The sequence below is a fragment of the Natrix helvetica genome (genome assembly GCF_964273705.1).
Source record: "Natrix helvetica genome assembly, chromosome: 3".
Taxonomy (NCBI): domain Eukaryota; kingdom Metazoa; phylum Chordata; class Lepidosauria; order Squamata; family Natricidae; genus Natrix; species Natrix helvetica.
In genome coordinates, this window is record NC_138549.1 from 85,181,878 (window position 1) to 85,201,274 (window position 19,397).

The 19,397-nt window shown below is 40.2% G+C and overlaps 1 long non-coding RNA gene across 1 annotated transcript in view; it reads left to right on the plus strand.

Annotated features, from left to right (window-relative positions):
• Positions 1-19,134, plus strand: part of LOC309389172 — a 46,689-nt gene extending 27,555 nt beyond the window's left edge. Inside the window, exon 4 of the long non-coding RNA XR_014174908.1 lies at positions 19,022-19,134. This is a non-coding gene — a long non-coding RNA (uncharacterized lncRNA). The remainder of the gene's footprint in view (positions 1-19,021) is intronic.
• Positions 19,135-19,397: the final 263 nt, after the last annotated feature.

The following is a 19,397-nucleotide window of genomic DNA, read 5'->3' on the forward strand; positions in this document are numbered from 1 at the left end:
TGAAGTTTCATAATGTTTTCCCCATTCGTGGAGCGGGGTGGGTGTGGCCTATGTGTGATGCATCTGGTCTGCGGGCTGCCAGTTTGAAACCCCTGATCTACTCGTATAGAACATGCTTTTGAATTGTTACGTGGACAGAAGCTGAGGTGCGTGACAGGAGTTCACTACTGCCATGCAGTGCTTGGGCTCCAACTGCCAAAGCTAAGACCATCTCCAGCATCATTAAGCCACTGAGCCACCGGCGCCTCTACGCTGAGACAACTCTGTGAGCTATATGCTGTTCTTATGTGAGTCATACAGGATTTTTGTATGTATTTCTACTATATAATACAAACAAAGCACTCTAAATGAGCCGCGGTGGTGCAGTGGTTAGAGTGCAGTATTGCAGGCTACTTCTGCTGATTACCAGTTGCCAGCAGTTTGGCAGATCGAATCTCACCAGGCTCAAGGTTGACTCAGCCTTCCTTCCTTCCGAGGTGGGTAAAATGAGGACCCAGATTGTTGGGGGCAATAGGCTGCCTCTGTAAACCGCTTAGAGAGGGCTGAAAAGCATTGTGAAGTGGTATATGTCTAAGTGCTAGTGCTAAACACATGCAAATGTGAATCATTATTTGCAATGTTGGGTACTTTATTGCTTAGGTACAAATGTGGATGAAGGTTTCCATCCACATTTTGTTCATGCATGTAGCATGTAACAGTGCAACACAATTGGGGAAAATCTTGGCATGTTACACAGGCAGACCATGAAATGGTTAGCACAGTTCCATGACTTAACCACATCTGTTACATTGCCCAGATCGGTGTTTCTCAACCTCAACAATTTTAAGATGTGTGGATTTCAACTGCTGGAATTCCTCAGCCAGAAAGGAGCCCCCCTTTTTATTTTTAACTAGGTATCAAAGCCACTGTAATTCAGAGAGCTGGAAAGGCATGAAAGAATAATAATAGTGAGCAGGAAAAAAGCCCACCTTAGTTAGGATGGTACTAAATTAAGAAGCTGGTCAAGGAAGGAAAAGCAAAATTTTGCTTTGTTTGGTTTTGTTTGGAATCTTGACAGCCGGTGAAAAATCGAGAGGCCAAAATATATGCAAAAGCTTTATTAATGGGAATCACCATTCATCCTTCTTAATATGGAAGGCTGCTTAATAATCTCACCATCAACCTAGGCTCCTAACAATACGTCCTTGCGTATTAGCATGAATTATGTGTTCCCAGGATGGTGGTAGCAATATCATGCTGTGGTTGGCCTAGTGCTGCTGCCTGAACTACACTATACCCAGTCTATTAAAAACAACCCTCCTATTGACGATCAATCATTACAGATAATATCTGCAGAGAGATGATTTCAAATGAAAACAACTGGCATGTTCTCTCTCTCTCTCTCTCTCTCTCTCTTTTCCCCCCTCCCTCCCTTTCTCCCTCCCCTCTCCCTGCTTTTAGTACTGATGCAAGCAGCAGAGAGGAAAGGAAACAAAACGAAAGGTGCCCAGCTTAAATAGCAATAAAAAGAATGCTGAGTATAAATGGAAATGTCAGCCTTGCAGAATATCAGGGGCCAGGGAGAATTAAGAGAAAGAACCAGGAGAGTAAAACCACCATCAGAGAGGAGAAACAATTCTGTCCTTGAACAGAACTGGGCACCATCTCCCTCCCTTCAGGCTCTGGTGGACTTCAGCATCTGGGGGCCCGGAGTAACTGAGAATATCTGCTAGAAAGCAAGAGAGTAAAAAGCCGATAATGAATAAAGAAAAGAAGAGAGAGGAGAGAGAGAGAGGAGAGGAGAGGACAGGAGAGGGAAGAGAGGGGAGAGGAGAAGAGAAGAGAAAAACTCATCCCAAGGGAAGGAAAAGGTTGGAGCTGGGAAGGAACAGAGACAGACTGTCCGTGTTCTCCTCTGACATTTGGTAAAACGTAACGTCGTTTCTGAAGAACGAATTTGATTCTTGGTCCTTATAATGCTGTTATTTCGGCTGTTTGGAAAAAGTGTGACACTGGGGAACAGGCCTGTGATTGAATTATAATGCCTCTGCATTTTAAACCGGGCTAGGCAAACAGGCATAATTGAATATGCAGCTAGGAGACATCGCAATCAACTGCCGCTTCGTTTGAAAGCCCAGAAGGGTTCGGTCGCCTGGCTGTGTGGCTGTCTCAGTCAAGCTGCTTTCCTGCCACATGGATCGGCCTGATGCTGACACGGTTAGTGTCAGGAGTCCAGAGCGAGGCGAAACCTTACAAGCAAGGTGAAATAGGGACAACAGGGAGCAAGACCTGCTATTAGAGAAAAGGAGAGCAATGTTTTAATGTCTCTGAGGGTTAGGTTGGGTTATTTATAATATTGGTTATTGGATGAAACTCTTCTCTGGTTTCATGACCCAATATTTTTGTCTACTGGTAGAAAAAGATGAGATATTAATGTATACTCATCAGTAACAAATGCAATCCCTCCCTCTGGTTGTTGTTTTTTTTTCCAACTAAAAGAGTTTTAAAAATCTGCCTGAAAATACAACAGATGGAGACAACTGTATGTTGGAAGAGAATTACACTAAACAGGTGCTACCGAGAAGGTGCTATCTTAGATGCTTGCCAATGTTTCAAATTTTGATGACAGGGTTCTTGTGATGATCTCAGCATACCTTCAACTCCTTGGTGCTTATTCTACTCTACTATTCGCTCAAGAATGTTTGGAACAGTAGGATTGATGGCCCTTATACTCCCATTCCAAACAGCTAACCCATCAGGAGCTCACCTAAAATCAGACAACTATTTGGATTTCTCCGTAGTTACTTGGATCTGTTCTTAATCTGTTAAAAGCTATCTTGAGAACCAATGTAATATATTGGCTAAGATGATGGACTTGGATAAAGAGACCCAGTTCAAGTCCATCCCCAGCCATGAAAATTCACTGTGTGGTTTTGGATCAATCGCTTTCCCTGTCAGTCCAGCTTATCTCACAGAACTGTAATTCTGGGAATAAAACTGGAGGTCTCCATGTAAGCTTGAGCTGGGAAAAATAGTGGAATAGAAATCTAACCATAAATCAGTTACTCCAATTCTTAATATTTAGAGAACCTTTATAGCTATTCCAGTCATAAAATATGTTAGTCTATATAAATGATTGCAGTAATAGGTGTGGTAATATATGAAGGCATACATGGTGTGGGATAATGAAGACCACCAGTGGTGGAATGCAACCGGTTTAACAACTGGTTTGGTGAGTGAGTGCTTTGTACATGCGTGAAGCATTCAAAAAACGATCTTTTAAAGCTTCAAACTTACCTTCTATGTCAGCGCCGGAGTAAAACAGCTGACACACGGCAATCTGCTGTGCCATGTGAATCAGCTGAGCTAAAAAACAGGGAAATATAGGACAGAAAAGCGCAGGGGCAGGTGGGTGGGGCCAAATGCTCACCAGAACTACCGGTTCGCTCAAACCAGTCTGAACCGGCTGAATCCCACCCCTGAAGGCCACCTATGAATGCGACATGTGGGATGGAATGATCTGTGCAGTGAAGTCTTACACATGCTGTCTGATCACAATATCTTGGTTCTTTTGGGGAGTGGAGGAACTGGTCTTCTGTCCTAGCATAAGGTGTGATTTTTCTCAATAACATGAAGCACTGACAAATCACATGCTAGATTTCTAATATAGCAATGTATATAAATTTTATTCAACCTAGTGCCCTGCAGATATGTTTATCCAGCATTACTTGAGCATACTGAAGGATTAGGGATAGCATAGTCCAAAATCTCTGGATATCACTACGTTGTGGGAAAACGTCTCTGCATTGTTTTGTGAAAAGGAACTGGATCTATGTGAGCATCTGAGTCAGCAGCACTTACTTTCTTCTAACTCTCACTCTCTCTCTTTCTCTCTCCTAATTACTCTAAGTACATTTATTACACTTACTGGAATTGACATTTTATATTATCATTTCATACATTATGTTGGGTGCTCAGCAAAAAGAACTCTGAAAAGACTTTCCTTCAGCCTTAGGAAATCAACTTTTCCGACTAAACTGGTAACAAGGCATCCAACCATAGCTTTAAATCATTATTAAATAATTATTAAAGAGTGCAATTCTCAGTTGGCTTCTTAACTGCCTGATGTATTATGCTGTTTATTTAGGCAAACTCAACCTACTTTTGTTTAGCCTTGCTTTGCATTACATGGGAAGCCAACAGCTCTGGCTGGCCATAAAATGTAATGAAATTATACAATTAGTACAGGCTGTCTGCCTGCTGAAAGAGCATTTGATGAATTGATTTCTTGGAGACTTCAAACAGAAAGATCTCTAAAACCATTCAGTTCATGAGAGCAAGTTTTTAGGCAGAGACAAGCTTGTTAAACACAGAATATGGATTTGTCCAGGCTCACTAGCTGTGGCGATGCTTTATATGGTTTTGATTATAGTGGGTGTAGTTAAAGCATGATTCACAAACACACAAGCTCTTGAAAATACATAGAGCACCACCACCACCCCGCCCACATTCTATCGCCTCCTTTTTCTAGCTTTCATGCAGAAGAGGAGTTATATTCATGCATAGTCCAAGATTTTAAGAAAGTACATCTCAGATTGCATGGAGACTGCTCTCTCTCTCTCTCTCTCTCTCTCTCTCTCTCTCTCTCTCTCTCTCTCTCTCTCTCTCTCTCTCTCTCTCTCTCTCTGTCTCTCTCTCTGTCTCTCTCTCTGTCTCTCTGTCTCTCTCTCTCTCTCTCTCTCTCTCTCTCTCTCTCTCTCTCTCTCTCTCCCTCCCTCCCTCTCTCCCTCTCCCTCTCCCTCTCCCACACTCAAGCTCACTTTCCCTCCCCCAAGTGAAAAGAAATACAGAAAAAATGGAAAAAGAAAAGGTTCAGGAAAGAAAAAGGGAGAAAGTGCAAAAAAGAAAGGGGGAGGAGAGACAAAAATAAGTATAGGGTATATGGTACAGATATAAATAAAAAATACACTAAAATATTACTCAAAGATTAATATATATGTCATTTCCATAATCCCATATAATTGTAATAATCAAATCCCCAAATCAAGTTTCCATTTCTTTCAGTTTCTCACAAAAGTCCAAATTTGGTTTCCAAGTAGGGGGGACGGGGACATTTTGTCAATGTGGTTTCTTTCATCAAGGCTATCAATTTCATTATTTCTGCCAATTTCACCAGCTTCACCACCTGTTCTTCCATTGTAGGTATTTGTAAATCCTTCCACAGCATTGTGCAAACCATGTTAGGGAAGCTGAACAGCGTGTTGAATGCCTGGGCCACATAGCTGCATCCGGGAAGTAGGAGCTGCCATTTTGGAGACGCCACCATTCCTTGTGGCAACTCAGAAAATGGTATCCCCTTCATGGATGCAGCCAGAAGATACAGAGATGCTGCGGAATAGAGTGACCTGCCCTCCTTCCCCAATGTGAGGTTCATATCTTCAAAAGATAAATGCACAATGAGATGTGGAGGGTAGGGAGTTGAGGATGGACCTGAGAAGCAGACTCAATGCTTAACCCGAAGGTGCTTTTTTCAAGAGGCAACTGGACTTTGTTTTCTTTGAAGATGTTTTACTTCTTGAAGAAACTTCTTGCCTGAGAAGTGAAACGTCTTCAGAGAAAACAAGAAAATCTAGTTGCCTCTTGAAAAAAGCACCTTTGGGACAGTCATGACCTGGATGACTGAGAATCTCCATGGACATTTAGCTCAATGCTTAAATGGTACATCAGTTGTCAATATTGAATATTGTCTGGATATTCAATAATGTCTGAAATAAAAATAACAAAATATGAAAATAACATTCAAGGTAAAAAAAAATCATTTTAATCACAGAAGTACTTCCCAACAATGACAAAAGTATTTTCTCCATCTCTCATACAGAGAGATATTAAATTATGGAACTTTGTTTCATAATTTGACATAACTATTTGAAAACAGATATCATTCATATTAGTGGAATTAACCTTTAAATATTTAAGCCTTTTCTTAATTTTAAAACTAGATTTCTTCATCAAAACATCTTTATCTTATTGCAGTCATATTTTTAACCAGAAATCTTTGTTTTTTGGTAATTAGCAAAATAGCATGGCAAAATAATATTTTTTTCATCAAAAGTTCAATCCCTTTCAGGGGGTTCCTGCAAAATCAAAACCAAATCATCATCAAATGTTCTCAATTTAAAGCTTCTATTTTTAATTTTTAAGCCCATTATCTTCTCATCTTGTCTAATGTCTCTTTTCAAAACTTCAAGAACCAAAATAAATAACAGAGGGGACAAAGGATAAAGTTGTCTTGTCCCCCTTTGGATATTACATGGTTTAGTCAAATTACCATTAACTATAATTTGATCCTTTTATGATGTTTTTATCGGCTTGATTCCATGAAGTAAACTCTCTCAAAAGTCAATGTCTTTCAGCACTTTTAAAAAGAAGGACCAGTTCAAATAGTGAAAACCTTTCTTGGCATCTAAAAAAATAATGTGGACTAAATGACTAAAGAGAAACCCTGCCCACCCACCCCCTGTTCAATTTACAGGCCAACCAAGAAAACCCCAAGGTTCAAGTGGGTTAATTTTGGTTTCCTCTTTCAATCTGGAGGAAGAAGACACCCCTCCCCCAATGTAAGGAGCAAACCAAGCTTGTTGTCGTCTCTGAGAGTGTGGAGATAGCTAAGCCACCATTTTCCTCACAAGAAGTCCAATTGTTCATTCTTTCATGGAAACCAATGGGAGTAGAACAGCTCCTTTTCTTGCCTCCTAGCTGAATACCTGGAGGTAAGAGGAATCAGAATGCAATAACAGCATGTATTTTATCTTTGCTACCTAGCTTACATCTTCACACATTCATATGGGTGACTAAACGGCATTTAACACTTGTATCCTAAAGCACTGGATAGTCTGGGGATGACCAGTGTCTTCATTACTTGAACGATTTCCGCAACATGACCTCGAGGTGTGGACAGTATGCTATATCATGTTGACTCTGAATTAAAACTGCTATCATCTTTTGTTTTGTTTTATTTTGTGCTGCTGATGGAAATACAGGCAGGCTGGGAAACAAAGACCGTACATTGTCTTCCAACAAACAGAAACTATAGTGATTGATTGATTGATGGTAATTGGCCAATGCCAAGCTACCTGAAAATGAAAAATAAATAAATAAACCTTTTCACTGCCTAAATCTTACACAGATTCATATTAACTCCTAGAGGTGAAGGAATAAAAATTAATCCATGTTCTGTCAGACCTTCAGGCCTGCCACATTTTCTACTGTGGGAAAATGGGAGGGGGGATTATAGAGTATGAGTTATATATAGTCAAAATAACATTCTTTTCTCAGAGAGTCAAGGACACCTTGCCCTGCAGCTGCGATAGTGTGACTGGGAGGCATCACCAGTTTTGGATAGTACCTGATTAGACCATGTGATGGACATGTGGGTGTTGAACTTTCTTTTGGGTGGGGAACACCTGGAAACTTTCACATTCAGGTTTTCCCAGATGTGCCAATATGACATCTCTAATAAAATGGAACTTTGAGGAAACTCAAGCCTCAGAGTCTTTTTTCATTGGGGGTGTTACTTGAAACCCTGACATCTTCATTTTTAGTCAAACAATTTTAGATTAGACGAGAACCCAGCTTGAAGGCTAAATCCTCATTTCTTAGGTTTTTATAATCAATTCCACTAAAATGTGTTCACTAGAAGAACATTCATAATAATTTATATCACAAATTATAGGGATCTATTTTATGTGGAAACATAACTTGCAAAAAGTGGGCAAAATTTGTGGGAAACGAATTTCATGAAGTCTATATAACTATTACAAAAATCCGAATGACATCATACAGGTGTTTTAAGATACAAATTTTAAGTGTGGTTCAGTGACACATATGAATGTGTGACATGGTGGCTGAATTGGGTCAGAAACATTTGTTTTGATGAAAATGAAAACTCTAGGAAAAATGAAATCGACAGAACAATCATTCATTACTGCGGTCTTATTGGCACCTGAAGAATAAACTACAATCAAAACAACAAAATGGTTGGTTAAGTTGGACTGAAGGGTCAGGACAATATCATGAAATTATGATTATATGCTACATTCCCACTCGCTCTTCCTATCCCCAGACACATTTTGCCTATAATCTTGTACTGAACTTGTGTGGAAAATCCATCCTTTTAACACTGGCAACGCAGGTACAAAAGGTTAATGCGTGTTAAGAGATAATCGATCTACATTAAGTGATATTGAGCCTGCACCCCTATTGAACGGGAGACATGATAGAAGCGGGAGTTAACTTGAGAAAGAAAGATGAATTGCTCTCAAAGTTTCTGGATCTTTCTGCTGTGAGATCCTATGGCTGTAGCTCAGTTTTTAGGGATATTGTAGTGATAAGACAGACAGAGAACTGTGATATGGAATTGATATCTAATCCACAAGGCGTAACCACGATACTATTGGCTTCATGTTGGAATAGAATAGTGGTGGGTTTCAAAGTTTTTTAGAACCTCTTCTGTAGGTGTGGCCTGCTTTGCCAGCCATGTGATTGGGTGGGAGTGGCTTGCTGGCCATGTGACCGGCTGGGAGTGGCATGCCAGCCATATGACTGGGTGGGCATGGCCAACTTGTAAAATGTGGTGAAACTCACTTAACAACGTTCTTGCTTAGCAACCAAAATGTTGGCTCAGAAACTCTGGCATTTGAAGCATGCAAGTCTTAAAGCTGTCAAGTTAGAAGACCCTTGCACTCCTAACCCTTTAGAAAAAAACCCAGGGGTGTTCAAACCTGATAGCTTTAAGACTTGTGGACTTCAACTCACAGAATTCCTCCTCCAGTCATGTTGACTCAGGAACTCTGGCATTGAAGTTTGCAAGTCTTAAAGCTGTCAAGTTACAAGGCCCTTGCACCATTAACCCTTTAGAAAAAACCCCAGGGGTGTTAAAACTTGACAGCTTTAAGACTTGTGGACTTCAACTCCCAGAATTCCTCCTCTTGCTCTTCATCTTGATGATGTGCGGATGGGCGGGGGGGAGGGAGCTGGAACCGGTTCTAAATGGCACTGTAGATTTGTGGAACCTCTTCTATAAAAGAGGTTAGAACTGGCAGGAACCCACCCCTGAAATAGAAGCAAGGTTGAGGAAGAGTGGTCAAATATTTAAGAGAGGAACTGCTGCTACAAACACTATGGATATTTTTTGCAATGCATGTAGCAAGACACACATCTTCATCAATACAAATCAGCATCTTTGTGCTAAGACCATGATTCTGGAAGGTCCCCCAGTGAAAACTCACTAGGGAAATCCTTGGAAAGCCGAAAATACTCTTATTTTAGAAAGCGTTTAAAAGTACAATATCTATATTTATTGCACTAATTTTAACGTGTAACAATTTATCTTTGTTATGTTTTCATTTTTTTAAAATGCTCTGCACTGTATTTTATTTCTCTGCCGTTGTTTTCCAAAATTAGCTACATTAAAATAATGCTGAATACGGCTTTAAAACACTGGAGCACGCTATCCAAATTTGTTATTAAGATTATACATTCTTTGTTACTGCTTTTAGAAATTGCTTGCTCATTATACTTGTATGTTTTATTGATTATATGATATGGTTTTATGCTTATGCTGACTGCGGCCCCGGGGACTGTTAGCAGATGAGTGTGATTTACAGTTGGTTGCCATTAAATGGGCAACTGTAATATAAATAGGGTGAGGGGAAAGATGGAAAACATCTGAGAGAACCGAAAGCTGTCAGAGTTCCTGGTCATCCACAAGATAAATTGGGATTCAAGAAGACTGAGCAGAGTAAGCCCATGGAACTAGAAAGGAATTGTAATAGAGAAAATCTACTCTGCCTTACTTCAGCTGTAGAAAGTTGAGCAGTCCAAAGAGATGATAAGCAAAGGGCTAGAGCTCTACGTCCAAATGGGACTGCAGTAGGTTCAGCGATGATATTGAGGTGTGACCAAATACAACAGAGTAAGAGGCAGCTTGATTCAACAGGCATTCCTTGCTTAATGACCAGTGATTTACCAACCTTTTGAAGCTATGATGGACCACTTCAGAGCTACTTACAACTCAGCTCTGGGGTTTTGACACCTGCAACCAGTGTGGGTTGCTGTGGGTTCGCACAGGTTCGCACGATCCTCTAGTGAAGATTCTGCGTGGTTTAGCAAACCCCCCAAATCCCACTCCTGGCTGGCCCCACCCACCCTGCCCTTCCCCTCCCAGGAGTCTCTACATGGCGCTCTCATGATGCCAGGTAAGTGCAGGGCCCGCGCGAAGGTTCGGGGAGGGCGAGAAACAGGCCTACCAGAAGTTCCGGAAATCCAGAAACAAGCCTGTTTCCAGCCTCCAGAAGGCCTCTGGAGCCTGGGGGAAGCAGTTTTTGGCCTCCCAGAGGCTCAAGGAAAGCCTCTGGAGCCCGGGGAGGGCGAAAAATGCGCTCCCCATGCTGTGGTGCAGGAGGCTGACTAGGCCACACCCACCATGGCCACACCCACCCAGCAAGGGGGCAGTGAACCCATTGCTGCAATTTTTGAAGCCCACCCCTGGCTGCAATTTTTGAAGCCCACCCACCTCATCCCCACAGTTATCTAATTGCATTTTGAGCACTTGATAACCGGCTTGTATTTATGGACATTTGCAGGGTCCCACGGTCATGTGTCTGTGACTTTTGGTATTTTTTGCCGGTTTCCCTCACCCACTGTAGAAAACGGGTTTGCTGAATGCCTACCACATTCACTGTTGCAAGAAAGGTCATAAAATTGCAGCCATGTGCTGACCTACTTAATGACTACCACAACTTTAATTGTAATTCTGGGGCCAGTTTAGAGGTGGTATTCAGCAGGTTCTGGAGAACCGGTAGTGGACATTTTGAGTAGTTTGGAAAACCGGCAACTACCACCTTTGACTGGCCCCGCCCCCACCTATTCTCTGCCTCCCGAATCCCAGCTGATCGGGAGGAAATGGGGATTTTGCAGTATCCTTCCCTTGCCTTGCCCACCAAGCCACGCCCACAGAACCTATAGTAAAAAAATTTGAATGCCACCACTGTCAATTACGGTTCTAACTCAAGAACCATTGTATTGCAGTCTCACCTTTCCTTCACACAATATCTGAGACAGCTTCTGCCACGTTACAAATGGTGTTGGTTTCCTACCTTGGGTTACAAAGATGCAGACTGTGTGATTGTTGGAAGAGATGCCTGGGGTCAGGATGGAGTGAAGGCACCAAACCCAGCACACCAGAAGGAGTTGGGAGTCTTCTCACCAACAGCATTGCACTGTTTTTAGAGGTGGAGGGGCTGTTTTATTTTTTTAGTCAAATATACTTCATCAAGAGGGAGTCAAGCTATTCTCCAAGGCACCTGAGGACAGAACAAGAAGCAATGGGTGGAAACTAATCAAGGAGAGAAGCAACTTAGAACTGAGGAGAAACTTCCTGACAGTTAGAACAATTAATCAGTGGAACAGCTTGCCTCCAGAAGTTGTGAATGCCCCAACACTGGAAGTCTTTAAGAAGATGTTGGATAGCCATTTGTCTGGAACGGTATAGGGTTTCCTGCCTAGGCAGGGGGTTGGACTAGAAGACCTCCAAGGTCCCTTCCAACTCTACTATTGTATTGTATTGTATTGTATTGTATTGTATTGTATTGTATTGTATTGTAAGTTTATAAAGGCACCAACTCAAGTCATTTTGGAGGGCTTACAATAAAAGCAGCCCATGAATTCCATCCAATATAGCAGCAAGATCAGATAAAAGCAACAAAACCACAAAAGCAGCCAGGCCTAATAATAAACATATAAGTGAAAAGAATTCTTGGGACCGGGATAAACTTTGCTTAAAGGATGACAGGACTGGGGCAATACAAACGTTTGATAAAATACCACCTCACTCTGTGATGTTGCCATAAGAGAGAAGGCAATGCAATCCCACCCAGAACAAAGATGGTAAATCCCATATACCAGAAGAATGAAGAACCCACAGTCACTCTCTCTTGTCTGGGTTGAATTTAAGCCTGTTCTTCCCCATCCAAATGTTCACAGTCTGCAGACAGGTAAGACAAAATCTTGGAAGCATCACTTGGTCAGCCTGGATGCACACTGATAATATTGTGCCCTATATTGATAGATAACTTCAGCGATTTCATCTAGAGGTTAAATAGGAGAGATGAGAGGGTCAAGCCCTGAGGCAATCTGAAGATAAAAGGTTGAAGGTTCAACTTCTCCCTTCTGTCAAAATTGATTGCTCTCCTTTCTCTTGGGCCACTTACAATCTCAACATCATGCTTTATACCCCTAATCTCCATAGCTCCTAATCTCCACCATAATTGAGGTTATCAAAAGCAGCTGAAGGATCCTGGCTCTACTAGATATTATTTGTAAGTATGTTCAGTGCTTTCTCTTTACTGTGCACCATAGCCTCAATCAACTAAATATTCCTTGGACCTATTCTCACTTATACTATGTACTATGTATCACTTCCTTCCTCTCAAGAATTTTTAACGAATGACGAAGGGCATGGATTTAATAAACAGATGGTTACAGTGATAGAACTCAGGAACTTGTCCACTTCCTCTGGAGTTATAGAATCAAAATTCACCAAGATGGCCTGACCAAGTGAGGCCTCAGTCAATTAATTAGGATTTGCCTACAAAGCTGAGGAGATATGGCACTAACAGATAAGTATTATTGGCCAGAAAGGACAATGCAGTTTACCTGGTTTTTTTTTCTGAATGCTATAAACAAGGAATGAAAACCTTTTCTATAGCCTTTTGGAAATGTTACTGATCTAGAAATAGTCAGAAAAGTCTCTGTTCAATCTGTTTTATTTTCATTGTGAAATCAGAATTCCTATGAATGGAAAAGCTTGATTGTTAGAAGTAGCCAAAGTGAAACATTACTTTCATAATTACAGTATAGGTTTTTTTAAAGTCACCTGATCAAATGTGAAATAATAATGCTTTATGTATTTTCACAGTCTGTTACGTTACCTGGAGTATGTTTGTTTGCTCTTTTAAGTTAAGTGTCAAGAATATAACACAATATTATTTCAAGTATCATATCTGATTTTTCCTACCCCAGTGCTTCTCACCCTTGATGACTTTAAAATGTGTGAGCTTCAATTCCCAGAATTCCCCAACCACCCAAACATATACGTTTCAGACAATAAAACTTCACTGACCTTATTATTCTAGGTAAGAAGGTCTAGGATTAACAACAGTCATGAGTGGTTTTAAAAAGAATAGGAAGAGTTTGGACTAGTTTGTATCTACCTCTGTGTAATAGTATAGAAAGTAATGATGTCATGCAACCATCTGCCCATTCAAAATTATGCCAATAGGACATGTGCTGACATTCAAATAAGAGGATGAAAGATTTGGTGATTACAAATCCAAAATATTGTGTAATATTTGTCATAGAATATGCTTCACTGGAACAATCTCTTAAAAAAAAGAGATAAATAGGAGAGATTCCTTACAGAGCATGTAGTAGGGGAAAAACCCCCAGGGATTTCATGAAGATTAAGTGTATTTTACAAACTCTTTCAATAAAAAAGTTGCAGTGTGGTATTCCATTGTGACCAAGGCATTTCATTTAAGCAAAGTTATTTCTTTCCTCTGCTCGAAATATCTTCTCTTGTGTCTATGATTTTTCGTCCCTTTCAAAATTTCATGCTTCTGCCTTAATTTGCTACCACCGTTTATCAAGAGACACAGATAAGTCTTCAAGAGTCACTTGAAATGGGGAGAGCAACATTAGGTGCGAACTAAACTTTCTCATTCGAGAACTTTATTTAAAAGTTCAAGGCCTATGACTGCAGGGGTGGAGAAAATTTAGGAAATGCTAAAGAGTGCAGAGAAGAGCAACAAAGATGATTAGGGGACTGGAGACTAAAACATATGAAGAACGGTTGCAGGAACTGGGTATGTTTAGCTTAAGAGAAAGAAGGACTAGAGGAGACATGATAGCATTGTTCCAATATCTCAGGGGTTGCCACAAAGAAGAGGGAGTCAAACTATTCTCCAAAGCACCTGAGGGTAGAACAAGAAGCAATGGGTGGAAACTAATCAAGGAGAGAAGCAACTTAGAACTGAGGAGAAATTTCTTGACAGTTAGAACAATTAATCAGTGGAACAGCTTGCCTCCAGAAGTTGTGAATGCCCCAACACTGGAAGTCTTTAAGAAGATGTTGGATAGCCATTTGTCTGAAACGGTATAGGGTTTCCTGCCTAGGCAGGGGGTTGGACTAGAAGACCTCCAAGGTCCCTTCCAACTCTACTATTGTATTGTATTGTATTGTATTGTATTGTATTGTATTGTATTATTTTGTCAGACGGCTAGAAGAAAAACCTCTGGAAAGAATTATATTTCCAGTGTGATTCAGTGTTTGTAATAGAAATAGAATAACAACTATTTTCTTGTTTTAAAAGACTTGTGTACAATTGTAGAAGACCTTCTGATGGCATCGTTTCCCACTTGGAAGGAAATCAGTCCCATCAGCATTCCTCTCCTCTAGAAAACCTTGGAGTAGAGGTGCCTCTGGAAGAGAAGATCATCAATCATTAACATAAATTTATGGAATTTTGCTTGCATTTTTTTTTTGCTTAAAAATAAATAGATTCCATAGTTTTGCAAAAAAAAAAACCTGGTAGTTTTGGGATTGTTTCACCACAGCAATATGGTTTTAGTGGGTACCCAGTTTATTAATTATTTTTTTATTTAGTAACTTAATTGCTGCCCCATCCCAGTAGCTTTCAGTAGCTTATTATAGAAATATATTGCAATAAAACCTGGCAGCCTAAAGCTCTAAAGTAACCTTGGAACGATGCTAAAGAAGCTGAAAGCAAAGTCCTTAGCTGGTCCCAGAGATGTACCCCAGAAAAGAAATAAAAATAAAAGAAATAACAAGTGAATATTAACTGCAACTTAAAAGGAAGGAGATCCCAGCTACGTCCATCGTATTCTGGTATTTAAGTTGCTTAGTTTGTTTTTCTGTATGTAACATTTTAATGTTTGTACCTGTTTTAATGGTATTTGTAAGGCACAGAGTCACTTGACAGTGCGATGGGTGGCATTTACATTAAACATACATTCATACATACATACATACATACATACATACATACATACATACATAACATTTAAGATGAGGCAGAATGAGGCAGGAGCCCATCTCCATGCATGATTGTAGCCTATTTAATGGTTGCCAATAGCATTTTCCAATCTAATCTTGTAAGTGTGCTAGCAATAGCTATATTAAAAATAAAAAAGGACATTAGTGCTACAGTGGAACTATTATGTTCTACACAAATGTTCAGTGACATCTTGTAGCCCTGCTTATTTTTCTTTTCTTTAGAGAATGGTATTAAATGAATGTAAGGGAAAATGTTATTGCACACTGCATGAATACAATTATTCTGTGACTAAACAATGTGACTTTATAAAATGTGCATAAGTGTTGGTAATAAACATGACAAAATATCGCTGCAGCTTGCTTGATTAAAGCATGCTTCTTTGCCAAGACAATATTTTCATTGTTTCTTTTGTACTCATCCTTCAGCTGTCATGTTGGGAGGCATTCTCACGCTGTTATTTCGGGCCACATACAACTCTATTTTTTGGATGCCTCTCCAACCTTGTCAACTTTAAGACTCTTAGACTTCAACTCCCAGAATTCTGGGAGTTGAAGTCCACAGGTCTTAAAGCCACCAAGGCTGACACCCCTATTCTAGATGATGATTAATTTTGCATTCCATCATTTAATACATTGCCAAGGTGGCATTTCAATGTCAAAACACAATGCAACAATGAAAGAGATAAGATATATACAAAATAGCAACTATAGCAACCTTGGTAGGAGCCACTAAAAAACTTAAGAGATAAGATGAGAAAACAGATCATATTGAACATGTAAACCTCAGAAGAGAGTCCTGACCAGTGGTGGGTTCTGGATCCTGTTGTAACCTGTACGGTTGTAACGGGGCCCCGCATCCTCCACATGAATGTGCGCGCATACACACGCAGCGTGCACATGCCTCTTACCGTCCAGCGAGCCTCCGCGGCGCTCCAGCTGCTCGGCGGAGCATCGTGCAGGCACTGTATGTGCCGTGAGCATATGCAGAAGTGGAAGCACCAAAGAGTTTAAAGACAGGTAAGGAGCGTGGGCAGGCAGGCCCTCTGGAGCACCAGAACGGAATGGTACCCGGTGCTCCGGGCAGGCTCTGGTACACCCGTACCAGGGCATACTACCTGCAACCCACCACTGGTCCTGACCTACTGCCACGAAGACATTAGGTAAATGCCAGGTGAGCCTCTTCTTTGAGCAGGAGCTTCAAGTCCAGGAAAACATCCATACTGATCCAATGTGCATCAGTTCTGACCAGGAAGTGATACTCCATTCAGAACTAAAAATGGAAAATCCATGGGACTAAGGGAACCAGAAACATGTAGTCACTGCATTTTATCAATCTCTTCCTCCTCATCCAGACACTAACAACAACTAGTCTTTGGTCAGTCTGGAGTTCAAACTATACAATGGTTATTATTGTTAGAGATGGATAACCATGTATGTGAAACAAAAATGATAAAGGTGATAGATAGATAGATAGATAGATAGATAGATAGATAGAGAGAGAGAGAGAGAGAGAGAGAGAGAGAGAGAGAGAGATCATAATAGATGACACACAGAAAGAGAGAGATAAATAGATAATAGACAGATGATATATATAGAAGAAGAACCAGAACAGGTGCAGCATTACCATCCAAAAGTTGGTAATGAGTCATTTGAAGAAAAACAGTCTGAGATAAATTCCAAGTAAGGCAGAGGTGATATTGTTGTCAGTAGAAAATCTAGATAAAATAAGAGATAAGATAAACTTTATTGATTTTTTTTTTACTGTGAGTACACTGGCACACATTAAAAATGAAATTCTGTTGCCTGTTGGCTTAAGAGTTGGGATTTGGTTTGCTTGGAATTGCATTGTCTCTCAAAGATCATGCTCTCAAACTGGATATACATGTTGACCTTCTGCTTCTGATTTTCAGCTGATAGCAATAGTAACTACTTTGCTTCTAGCACTGATGATGCTACCGAATTGAGTAATGAAATGTCTGCAAGAAAGTAACCAACCTCAGAGAACACCAAAGAAGTCAAAATTCAACCCTGGGCTACAAATATCCATTTCTATCAATAACACCGTTTGTTTATTAAGGCATCATATTGGAAAAGGGAGCCCAAGTCTTATTCTTATCATATTCTTTCTCTACTTCTTTGCCCTGCCAGAAGAAACAAGGCAGTTCTTTCGAATGCATCGGTCATTTCGAAAAAGTCATCATTTTTAAAATAGAAATATGACGCATGCTCAGAGGACAAAATCATCCTAATGGACTGGTACAATACATCGAATGATTATGGGCCAAAAGCAATGACTTAACAAGTGGCAGTTAGGGATTTGTGATAGACTTCATTTAAGTCAAAAGCAACTGCACCTTATTGACGCATCTTAAACCAGAAGTCTGGGTTATATTTTGCCATTTCCCCCCCATGTTTCACTGAGGTGTTAATGGCAAATCTTGATGATAAAACAATAAACAGATAACTAAGAGGTAAAGTGATCTTATGTATTTCATTTCATTTCATTTACTAGATCAGAGTATATGGCATCTCTGTGTTCCATTCCTTCCATTATCCACTGCTTATTTTATTGGACGTTTTACAGTGCATTTATCATATTGTATTATATGAAGGGACGTGGTGGCTCAGTGGCTAAGATGCTGAGCTTGTCAATCAGAATTCGAATCCCTAATGCCACGTAATGGAGTGAGCTCCTGTAACTTGTCCCAGCTTCTGCCAACCTAGCAGTTCAAAAGCACATTAAAAATGCAAGTGAAAAAATAGGAACCAACTTTGGTGGGAAGGTAACAGCGTTCCCTGCGCCTTTGGTATTTAGTCATACTGGGCCCATGACCATAGAGATGTCTTTGGACTGTGCTGGCTCTTCGGCTTTGAAACAGAGATGAGCACTGCCCCCTAGAGTCAGGAATGACTAGCACATATGTACGAGGGGAACCTTTACCTTTTTATATGAATACTGTTGGATGACCTGAAAGCCAGGTTGGGGACAGATCATACAGCAGGAAGTTTATCTTCGTAGTCACTAAGAATTGATACTCACTTGGTGGCACATTAACAGTCAGTTGTATTAATATTTTGAGATATTTTACTGAGATACCTTACATATTTAAAAAGTATATGTTTGATGATGTGCTAAAGCTCCTAGCAATCTAACAGAAGCACCTTTTTTCCTTGTTTGATGCCTTTCAGGTATGTTAGTCTTCAATTCCCCCAATTCTCAACTACCAGAGATAACAGACATGGCTTAAATCATGTTCCAGGTAAATCGATATATAACAATCCCCGGTATGTGTTAACATTCACCACTGGGAAGCGCATTCCCGACCTTCATTAGTGAACACGGAGTTCTCCATTTCTAATTCTTAACCATGAGAAGCAGTTCTTACATTCGGTTACCCAGTTCATCTGTAAGGCTATCTATAGTCAAGGGATATATACCTTAAATGATGGGTAAATCTAACATGATGCAATTATTCTCTTTGGTTATTTTAAGAATTGGAAAGGAGCATCCTAGGGCCAGTTCTGAGATATATAACAAACAAAAGCCAAAGAGGTGATTAAGGAAGGATTAAGGGGGAAAATAAACCTAGATTTGCCTTCTAGCCAACCTGTTAGTGTGCTAACAGTCACTATTTTTTTTTAAATTAGGTAATAGACTCCACCATTTAAAACAGGAATTATCTCATAGGATGACACGCAACTCCTTTCCCCTGATTTCTGCAGAAAAAGAGCATTTTTAACTACAGGCATTTAAACATGAGTTATATTTGATTGCATTATGAAAGGGTACATTTCCCAAATACATGCGATTGCATTTTCAGAGCATGTGGGTTATAAATTGGTTTGACAGTTCGGTATTTAAGATATAGGTTAACTTCTGCTTTATTTTCATATATTTTATCAAAACAGCAGGAAAATGAGACAGAAAGGCTGGCCTGCCAGCAATTATAAAGGGACAGAGGAAAAACCTGCTTAGAATTCACGTGACAAATGGCTACCTGGAACTGTGGACTTAAGGGATGACCAGACATCAATAAAGAGAAGGAAATATGGTACGAGCTTCGAGACAGATTAGGATACTTGGCTGTACAAATAGGAAATATTAAAATAATGTGAACAGCCTGAATGAGAAACAGGAGGTTTTGCTTGTACAAATTATGGAACAAACTTAGAGGAAGGGTGTACGGGAAAAGGAAGGAAGGGAGGAAGGAAGGAAGGAAGGAAGAAAGGAAAGAAAGAAAGAAAGGAAAGAAAGAAAGAAAGAAAGGAAAGAAAGAAAGAAAGG